Below are 11,061 nucleotides of genomic sequence, written 5' to 3'. Positions count from 1 at the left end.
AGGGATGGAAAACCCCTCTTGTCACTGTAGCAACTGTCTTCTCCACAGTGCTATAGCAGCATTTTAAGTGTAGACAGCCTCAGAACAAGACCAGATTTGGCTCTGTGCTCAGGCACTAAGACAACAGTAATGACAATATACTAATGCATCTGTAGCTGGCAGGATTTGAACCTGCGTGGAGAGACCCCAGTCAATTTCTAGCCCATTGCATTAACCAGGGGTAGTTGATTATTTTATCAAGAGCCAAATTTCTTGGTCAAGGTCTAGTCAATGTCTAGACACCAGAGAAAATAATAATAAGTATATAGAAAGATTTTGCAATCACTATGGGCATAACTATGATGATTGTTTTGTGTTTCACTCTATATATTTGGCACCACTGCCTTTCCCTTTAGTCTTGTAGTTTACCAAGGGTAAAACTAAATATCTCTTCAGATACAAGGGAGTGTTTATGTTCATTCCTGCTAGCTACACAGGGGTTTGATGTAGCTGCTTTCAATCCTCCAGCTCTGCCGGGACAAGTAACATTTCAAGGTGTCACTGAACTGAAGAGGGGAGATCATTTTTTGACAAGTTATGCCTCCTCTTAAAAGTGTTTGTCTGGCTGGCAGCCCTGGTTCCCAAGTCTCTCCTGAGGGAAGAAAGTTTCTGTGCAAAATACTAAAACTTTTAACAGAGAGGAGGGAAAGGCGATGGCCACATGATGGGGCCAGTATGTACCACAACATGGTTCTTTTATGTGGGATGGCTCTGAACACTGACTCATCTCCACTCCCTTGTGTTTGAAGAGATGTTTAGTTTTGTACTTGGGAACCTATAAGGCTGAAGCAATTTTATGGATGGTGACACTACGATTGAAGGGTTATTTAATGTTGTAAAAATTGTTAAAAACATTTAGCTTAAACTGGAACTGCCTGTTATTAAAGGCTGGTTTCCCCACGTCAGTTCCATAAGCTCTGCTAGAAAGACCCTGGGTTCTCTCCTGCCTCGGTGGGAACTGGAGGGAATCGTCCCCTGCTGCCCTTGGCTCCAGGCTGGTTTTTCTGGGGAGGAGACGTGGAATTGATTTGTTTGCTGTTGAGAAGGGAGCCAGGCCAGTTCTCAGGGAACGAGAACTCCCAGCATCTTCCCAGCCCAGCCCAGGCTGCTGCCCTGTCCCAGCCTCTGTTCCTCTGGGGGCCCTGCGTGTTTGACTCTAGAGCAGGCCGGGAGCAGCAGCTGAGGCAGAGGACAGCCTGGGCCGGGCAGATGCTAGGAGCAGAGCACCAGAGGCCTCTACTGGCTCCCTCCCCAGCAGCAAACAATCAGTCCCCACCTGCACCCCAGGACAGCAGCCTGGCGCCAAGGGCAGTGCCCAGTGGGGGTTTCTCTTTTTCCAGTTCCTGGGGTGAGCAGGGACCTGGGGGTGTTTCTAGCAGGGCAGTTGGAACTGAATTGGGAACCAACTTTTAATAACAGGCAGCTCAAGTTCAGACTAATTTTGTTACAATTTTCTTTATAATGTAAAATAATTCAAAAGTAAACAGGCAGGAATGATTGGAACTCTTTTCTCCTGGGCATAGAAAGAAACAGCTTTTTGGCTTTTCATGATACGGGAGTCAGGTTCATTTACTGTTCAGAAGCAATGTGCTCAGAAGCCTGTTGTGTTTCATTTCTTAGGTTCTGCTGCTGTCATGTGGCTATTTCCTTCCTTTCTGTCCAAAGGGCAGAGCCCAATCCCTCCAGGGAGAGAAGGACATTTTTCTAAGTGGCCCCTGCAAAGATTGAACTCACAATCCTGGGTTTAGCAGGGCAATGCTCAAACCACTGAACTATGCATCCCCCACCACTGAGCTATGTATCCCCTTTCTTTGCTATATGTCCATCTTTCTTCTTTCCTTCCTCAACAGCCCCCTTCCTTGGGGAGCCCTTTCCTGGGGTCTGGGTGGGGAACAGCCATTTCTGAGGATTAATTTCACACCATATTTGGTGTTGATATATAGATTTTACAGACAGATTAGATCATTAGGTACCTCTGCTCTGACCTGATTCAGAACAGAATCCAGAGAATTTTATCCAGTGACTCCTACAACCACCCCAAGATCTTCTGGCTGAACGAGGAGGGTTCATTCAGAAAGTCATCGTGTTTGGATGTAAAGGTGTGAAATGATGGGGAAATTGGCCCCTCTTTCAAGTTTAAATGTTGTAACTTCTACATCTAGACCGGGGTGGCCAACCTGAGCCTGAGAAGGAGCCAGAATTTCCCAATGTAACTGCCAAACGTGCACCTTTGTATGCAACTGCTGAGTCAGTTGTGAACCTTCCCATCATTATCATTATCCCTTCGAAATGATGATGGTGATGGACACTCTGTATTGTGCCTGAGTCTTGTACAGCTATGAAAGTCTGATAGATGCCAATATTTTCCCATCTTTTTAACCTGCACTAATACCAGGCCAGGCCAGGGCTGGGAAGAGAGAACGAGCAGCAGGTTTCCCCTATTGTGGCCATCTCGCTTTTTCTTGACTAGCTTCACCTCTGCACCAACCTGCACTTTTCCTATGTGAGCCTGGCTAGCTCAGTTGGCAGAGCATCAGACTTTTAATCTGAGGGTCCAGGGTTCAAGGCCCTGGTCAGGTGATAAACTTCTCACTATGATTGTAAAAATCTGTCTTTCTGGAGTCTTCTTTGGTGTTACTCTTTCTCTTCAGGATTTTCCTTTCCTAAGAAGGGCCTTTCTGTGGGGGGGATTGAAGGAACAACTCTTTGACATCCCCTCTGTCCTTGCAGCCTGGAGGAATAAAGGCCTCTGGGCATAGAGCATGTTCCTCCCCTGCACACACAAACACACAGAATATCCCTAAGGAATTAGAATCACCTGCTGGATCCCCAAATGAAGATGCTCTTCAGCCCAAACCCATGTCCCCTCTACTCCCAGTGCCCCTCACTCCCAACTGGAGCCTTCTCCTCAATCCCAACCCACAGCCCCCTCCTATTCCCAGTGCCCCTCAATCCCAACCCACAGGCCCCTCCTCCTCACACTGCTCCTCAATCCCAACCCACAGCTCCCTCCTTCCCTCGAGCAGCAGGTGCTTCAGACCCCCTCAGGAAGATTTTCTTGCAAGGTTTCGTGTATGAGTCTGCATGTGGATTTTACAGTATGTTGGAAATAGCTTGGGTTGCTTGCCGAAATGATCACTTGTGGCTGGTGTAGGATTCCCAGTCTCCATGTTATTGGGGCAGGAGAAACAAAGGGTTGTTATCCTTGATGTGTGAATCAAGGACTCAACCCTGGGTGCAAACTAAATGAGCTGCCCCCAGATTCTGGCAGCCACAATAAGCATTTGGTGCAAGAGCTCAGACCTGTCCCTGTCCCAGAGGGAGGGGGTCACCTGCAAGGGGCTTGGACCACTGACCTATCAGCTCTTAACTCCCAAACTTTCAGTAACTCTATTATCAGTGCCTGCGAGTGTAATTTAAACCATAAGAAAAACCACACTGGGCTAGACCAAAGGTTCATCTAGCTCTGTATTTGTCTTCTGACAGTAGCCAATACCAGGTGTTCTAAAAGCATCTCAACAAGGCACCACTGGGAGTTGAACCCAGCATCTCCTGTTTACAAAACAGGTACTTTAACCAGCTAAACCAGGGTGCCTGCCTGTGACTAAGGTACAGCATCTGCTCACACCTGACTCCCTGCATCCCCACCTGGGCCCCACAAAGCAGAGCAGCAGGTGAGGTTTTTCTTGCAAGCGCTGTGTGTGTGTGTGAATCTTTGGCCAGGTCTGCACTACAAAGTTATTTCAGCAGAATTATATTGCTCAGGTGTGTGAAAAACACACTATGCTCCCTCGGTTGGCACTGCAATGCCACATCTGGTGACAAAACTGCCCTGTTTTGGTGACCAAATAAAACCACTTTGATGAGCTTTTTGCAGCAAACTTAAAGTGACAGAGTGTCAGTGTAGACGCTGCTGTTCATTATATCACCATAACTGGCCTCCTCCAGTATCCCACAATGCCCGCCGTGAACTCGCTTGCCCTGCATTCCTGCTACAGAGCCATGGGCCCCTCCCCTTTCATAGCTCTGGGAAGTTCTGAGCCTGCTGCTCTGCTCCGGCAGCCAGGAGCAAATCACTGCCGTGGATGCTGCTCTCTCCCGTACTGCGAACACAGAGCAGGGTAGCAGGAACTTCCTTACATGGGGGGGCCACTGGCATCCGAACTGTGACACCCCCAGGACACCCCTTCCCTAGCAGAGGCTCTTACCTTCTAAACAGGGACGGATGTTTTCTAGTAAAATCACTAAAAGGGAAGGAGAAAACTCGAAAGAGGTTCCTCCTGGCACTCACGTCCGTGAACCCGAATACTCTCTCAGTCCTCAAAGAGAGACCTGGAGAAGGAGACTTGCTGAAGCAAAGCCACAGGGGTCTCTGAGGTTTCCCTGGCCCCTCGCCCCTGTCCTGCCTGGCTGATGTCAGCATCTCTCTGTGAGGTCACCACCTCCCCACCACCTTTGACCAATAGTCTGAGGTCCTGCAAAAGGCCTTTGTGATGTCACTGCCTGTCACGGACTCACAGATCGTGCCCACTCTTGGCCCTGTGCGGTCCATGGGGGGTGCCCCTTTCAGTGAGACAGCCCTTCTCGGGGGTCCTCTCTCTCTCGGGGTCAAGCCCCTCCACCTCCTGGAGCCGCACCTCTCTGAGCCTTAGCACGTCTGTCTCTCGCCGTGGGCCCCCTCAGGGAATCCATGCGCTCTGGATCCCCTGGGCCTCCTCACCCCCGAAGGGGTTCATGCAACCCTGTTCTCTAGACCGGAGTGACTCTCAGCCAGCATAAAACAGGAGGGTTTATTGAGAGTTGAACACAGCACAAGAAACTCTCAGGGCCTCAGGCCTGGCCTCCCTCAGCCCAGCACATCCCAGTCCCCCTGCAGCCAGGTGGGCTCTGCCTGCTTCCCCTCGCCAGCCCAGAGCCCCCCTGCTTCCCAGCTAGGCCTCCGATATCCCCAGTCCCAGGCCCCGCCTCTGTCCATTGTCTTTTCTCCAGGTAAACAGGGTTGCCTGGGCCTCCTCCCCTCTCTGTCCTCCTCTGGCTGGAACAGGTTGGTCACGGGGTCCTCTCCCCGCAGCCCATTGTCCTCTCACTGGCCAGAACTGGCTGTGACTCCTGAGCTGGGTCTCTGGGTCACCAGTCGCTGGGGTCTCCATCCTCCAGGCCATCAGCCGGGGTCCCAAGTCCCTCTCTGATCCTCTGTAACAACAAACTCCCTCTCCCCTCACCTCGTTAAACCAGTAACACCTGGGGACACTGAGTCCCACTCCCTGTGCATGCAACCCACTGGAAAACACAGAAAACCCTAAGAAAATCCCCCACTTCGTCACAGAGCCCAGCACCTCTCCTCCTCTGGGCACCTAGAGCAGAGGCGGCTGGTGCTGACGGCTCCAAGGGAAGGCTTAAAAGCCACAGAACAACTGAGGTCAGGGCCAGAGAAGGGCAGGACCATGCCTAGGTGTGGCCTTCAGACAGGCACAAAAACACCCAGCCAGGCTGCTCCCTGCCATGCCAAACCCCACTGAAGGCCAACCGCAGACCAGCATGTGGGAAGGCTGCTGATGCTTTGTGGCCAACATCAGAAGAAGGTAGGAAAGCAGGGCCAGCCCCCCTGGTGGCGCCTCTTACTGTTCCCACTCTCCATGCTCACTTTGGCAGTGGGGCAGGAGATTTTTTCCCAGCTGGCGAGAAGCAGAGAAACACCCAGGCTCCATGTAGCAAACCCCCTCCAGCACAGGGACAGGTGCACATTTGGAAGAGGGAAACTGCTCCACACGCTAGCCCGGGCAGCCACCCATTTTCTCTGGCAAGTCAGGAAGGGCAAAGGTGAGACTGGAAGCACCTGGGGCTCATGCCCCAGCCTTTGTGACACCCAACCCCCAACTCCTTCCCGGGGCTCTAGCTGAAGCCAGAGCATTGGCCTGAGTGGCCAAGAAGAGGTTCCAGCCTTGAAGGGAGCAGGACTTTCAGCCCAAAGGTAAAACTGCACAAGCACAACCACAAAGGGACTCGAACCCTCAATCGCCTGATCTGAAGTCAGACGCCTTATCCATTAGGCCACGTGATCACATAGGAAAAGGTCCTCCAGGCACTTTTTTGGAAAAGGCAGACACTGACGCATCCGACGAAGTGGGAGTTCACCCACGAAAGCTCATGCTCCAATACATCTGTTAGTCTGTGAGGTGCCACACGACTCTTTGCTGCTTTTGCAGACACTGTGTTTCTCAGGTCAGCTACTGTGGGGGGCCGAGACTCTCTGGGCACAAGAATTCGAGTTCCCAGTGAGATGTGAGACTTAATTCTCTGGAGCCAGGTGCAGGGCTTTGGCAGGGAGGCTCAGCCATGGGGGATTGGGGTGCAGCGGACGGACCGGCTGTCTAGGTGCAGAGATTTAATCTCCCTGAGGAGGAGGAGGAGGAATCCTGCTGACAGGCAGTGGCCAGGGCCGGTGCAACCACTAGGCCAACTAGTCGGCCGCCCAGGGTGCCAAGTGGTTGGGGGCACCAAAAATCGCACTCAGGGGAGGCGGGGGAGTGGAGGTGAGCTGGGGCAGGGGGCTGGGGGAGGTGCGGGGGGAGGGCTGCCCACAGCAAGTAACGGGGGTGGGGGGGTGTGTGCAGGGGCACCGCTCCCTGTCCCAGCTCACCTCTGCTCCATCTTCTCCCCTGAGCACGCCGCCCCTGCTCTGATTCTCCTCCCCTCCCAGGCTTGCTGCACTAAACAGCTGATTGGCACCGCAAGCCTGGGAGGCGGGAGAAGTGGAGCGGCGCCGGCGTGCTCAGGGGAGAAGGCGGAGCGGAGGTGAGCTGGGGTGGGGAGCTGCTGCAGGGGGGCTGCCTGGCTCTTCCTCTTGGCCCCCGCCCCTGAACTCACTGCATGGTAAGTGGAGTGACCCAGCCCCAGCCTGGTCCATTCCCCTGGCTCCCAGCCACGCCACCGGCGAGTACTGTGGGGCGGTCCCCCCCCGCCAAGCTTGGGAGCCAGGGGAGCAGAGCAGGCTGGGGCCCCAGGCCTGCGTGGGGGGAAGCAGAAGGGGGCTGGTCCCAGGCCATCGTGGGACCAGGGGGGCTGGCTACTTCCTGCGGGAAGTGGAGTGACCCAGCCTCAGCCTGCTCTGCTCCCCTGGCTCCCAGGCTTGTGTTGGTGTTGGCTGGATTTGTGCGGGTGTTTGTGTATATTAGCAATTGTGTGTGTGTGGCTGGATTCATGCATGTGTTCGTGTATGTTTGCAATTGTGTGTGTGCTCTGCTGCCCTCTGCCAGCGCGACAACTGTTTCTCTGTATGTCACAGCCCCCATACCGTTGACCCCGATGGTGATTTCCCCATCTTACAACGGCTGGCTGGCCTGACCCTTCTCCCCTCTGCAGAGTGTGGCAGGGGCTGCAGCTCACCCCCTCTGGGGCAGGAGGGCCCAGGTGTGGGGCACTGGACTCCGATGCACCTGGAGAGCAGCTCAGGTGAGGTGGGGCAGGGCGTGTGGTGTCTGTTCTGCGTTGCCTGGTGCTGGGCCATTGCACAATCCCCAGCCACGCCGCACAGCGCACCCCGAGAGGGGGCAGGGGGCCAAGCAGATGATCCAGCATGAGGGGATCATTCTCATTGGTAGCTGTCCAGTGGCAGTGAGTTCCACAGGCCTTGGCACATGCTGTGTGGGGCAGGAGGTCCTTGTATTTGGAGCAGTGGGAGTGAACTGTGTGCGGTTGTGTCTCTGAGCACGATTGCAAATATTATGGTGTGGGGGGGTGATTGTGAGTGCGGCTGGGGATGTGATTGTTTCTCTCTTTGGGGGTTGAGCTAGCATGTCCCTCTGGGTGTGTTGTGTGTGAGTGTTCTTGGGATTGTGTGAGTGTCTTTGTGCGTCAGTGTGCGTCAGTCACTCACTTGCTGCAGGATACAAAATCGTGCTAAGCCATTTCCTACTGGTTAGCCAGCAACACACTGATACAAACAGTGTCACACACACACACACACACACACACACACACACACACGAGCAGGGCTCAGCCCCACCAGCAGGGGGCAGCAGGGACACACACGTCTCTCCTGGGCCAGCTTGGACAATTTCCCATCACAACCCGGCACAGCGCAGCAACCGGGCGTGGCTTTGGAGCCAGGCTCACCCGGGGAGGGGGGCGGGGCTGGGGGAAGTTGGGGGGGTGACACGTAGGGGCGCCGGGAACACGTGGATCCAGCCCCCGGGCAGACCCGGCCCCGCCCCCGCCCCGACCAGCCGCTTTGTGCGGGGGGAAAAGGGGCGAAGCGGCGCAGCACGTTCCTGCGCGGGGCAGCGTCATACCCTGCACGGGGGGGGGGGGGCGGGGGCGGGGCCGGGGCTCTCTGGGGGGCGGGGCGGGGATGAGGAGTTGCATGGGGGGGAGGTGTCAGGTTGACCCAGGGACCCGCCCTTACCCGGGCTGGAGAGGACGGAGGCGCCCCGGGGCAGGCTGGGAGTTGTAGTTCCTGGCTCGTCTCAGAGCGGAAGTGACGGACAGTTGCTCAGACAACGCCCCCTCCCGGTGCACTCTGGGAAGCGTAGTTCTCTCTCTCTCTCTCTCACACGCGGCCTCTATTGGAGGAGGGGCCGTAACTCGTCACTTCGCCGCGCCCCTCCCCGCTCCCTGATTGGCGGAGAGAGCGCGGGACAGAGACTCGGCGCGTGGGGGGAGGCCCCGGTTCACTCGCCCCGAGGCTTCGCTGCCCCCCCCTCCCTGGGCGTGCGCTGCGGCCGTTGGGATTCGAATGCCGGGCAGAGGCAGCGCGGAGTGAAAGGGCTTCACCCCTCCCCCCCCCGCTGTGACCCTCCCGCCAGCCCCGCCCCCAGCGTCCCCTCCCCCACCCTGTCCGCTCTGCCCCTTCAGCCTCCCCACCACCCTGCCCCCGACCGCCTCCTCTCACCCCACCCCCCTTCCTCCTCTTCCTCCCTCTCCCCCCTCAGCGCCCCGCCCCTAATTGCCTCCAGCCCATTTCTCCATGGCTGGGCCCCACTTTCCCATCCCCCCCCTCCCCCAGTCCATCCCCAGGGTGTGAGGTTCCTCATCTCCAATCTCTGCTGCCCCCCAACCTGCCGGGTTCCCCTTTTCAGCCACTGTGGGGTCTCCAACCCGCCCCCACCCATCCACTCTGGGCTCTCTAAATCCCACATTCCCACAATGTACCTTGGTAACCCCACCCTCCTCGATCCCTAATCCCCCTAGTCCCTTCCCATGGGTCCCCCTGGACACCCCAACCCGCAGTCCGGCCCCCACATACATCCCAGTCACTCATTCACACGCTGAGCTAGTCCTTCAGGGGCCCCCACAGCCCACCAAACTCCTCCATCCATGAGACCCGTGGGCCTGTGGCCGGGAAGTGGGAGAAGCTCCCACTTTGGCTGGGCTGGGTGTGCGTGTTAATCTTTACCTGGCTTGTGTATGCTGAGCTCACAAAGGCTTTTTGCTCCCTCTGTCCTCCACTTATGCAGCCCAGGTGGGGAAGGTGACCTGGATGCAGGGAGCCCTGATGTTGCTCCTTGCTCCCCCCTCACAGCCCCCTAGGGGGGCACGGAGGAACATTGGGGGGAGCAGTAGCCGCTCATCACCGCTCTCTCCCCCTTCTCTCCCCCTCCCTCCCCCCATGTTCCTATGCCGGGAGGGAGCAGGGAGAAATCTGGGCACCACCCCAAGCAGCACTCCCCTGCCAGCCGGGAGCAGTTTCTGACTTTACACCGGCAGCACACGCCTCTCTGCCACCGTACAGCACCGCCCTTGACCATGGTACCCCTGGGCAATTCCCTGGTGGCACCCACCCCTAAGGCTGGCCCTGGCTATGGGCTGCAGAGGGAGTGACCAGACCAGGCGGCCATGGAGAGCTCCAGCCCCTGTTCTCCCCTCCCAGCTTCTAGCAATCAGAGGCCAGGGACATGCTTCCATGCTGATGACAGGTACTGCTCGATAACGATCCAAAGTACCTTCATATTCCTCATCTGAGTCAGATGCCACCAACCAAAGATTGATTTTCCTGTCTAGTGGTTCAGGTTCTGCAGTGTCTGCATCAGAGTGTTGCTCTTTGAGGACTTCTGACAACATGTTTCACACCTCGTCCCTCTTGGATTTTGGAAGGCTCTTCAGATTCTTAAACCTTGGGTCGAGCGCTGTAGCTATCTCTAGAAATCTCATGTTATACCTTCTTTGTGTTTTGTCAAATTTGCAGTGAAAGTGTTCTTAAAGTGAACAACATGTGCTGGGGCATCACCCAAGACTGCCATAAAACGAAATATATGGCAGAATGCGGATAAAACCATGGAGCAGGGGACATACAGTTCTTCATCAAGGTCTTCAGTCACAAATTAATGCATTATTTTTTTAACGAGCGTTATCAGCATGGAAGCATGTCCTCTGGAATGGTGGTTGAAGTATGAAGGCATATGGATGTTAGCATATCTGGCACGTTAATACCTTGCAACGCTGGCTACAAAAGTGCCATGAGAGAGCCTGTTCTCACTTTTAGGTGACGTATATAAGACACGGGCAGCATTATCTCCAGTAAATGTAAACAAACTTGTTTGTCTTAGCGATTGGCTGAACAAGAAGTAGGACTGACTGGACTCTAAAGTTTTACATTGTTTTGGTTTTGAGAGCACTTATGCAACAACAACAACATCTACATATGCAAGTTGCACTTCAATAATAAAGAGATTGCACTACAGTACTTTATATTTTACAGTGTAAATATTTGTAATATAACTATATATAGTGAGCACTGTACACTTCGTATTCTATGTTGTAATTGAAATCAATATATCTGAATATGTAGAAGAACAAAATATAATAAATTTCAACTGGTATTCTATTAACGGTGTGATTAAAACTGAGATTAATCATGATTTTTTTAAAGTTAATTGCGTAAGTTATCTGCGATTAATTGACAGCCCTAGATTTGGATGTTTCTGTCCCATGCAGGACAAGCTAGAATATCCGTGTGCAGGGAAAGAGCCTGGGGGGAATTGTGCTGGGAAATTATTTCCTGTTCTGACATGTCCCCAGTTGCCC

General features: G+C 54.4%; 1 non-coding gene across 1 annotated transcript; it reads left to right on the top strand.

Moving 5' to 3' along the window:
* Window positions 1-2,546: 2,546 nt before the first annotated feature.
* On the top strand, window positions 2,547-2,619 carry TRNAK-UUU. The gene has a single exon. It is a non-coding gene; the product is annotated as a tRNA-Lys (tRNA).
* Window positions 2,620-11,061: the final 8,442 nt, after the last annotated feature.

The sequence above is a fragment of the Mauremys mutica genome, chromosome 22 (genome assembly GCF_020497125.1).
Source record: "Mauremys mutica isolate MM-2020 ecotype Southern chromosome 22, ASM2049712v1, whole genome shotgun sequence".
Taxonomy (NCBI): Eukaryota; Metazoa; Chordata; order Testudines; family Geoemydidae; genus Mauremys; species Mauremys mutica.
This window is presented reverse-complemented; position numbering and strand designations above follow the sequence as displayed.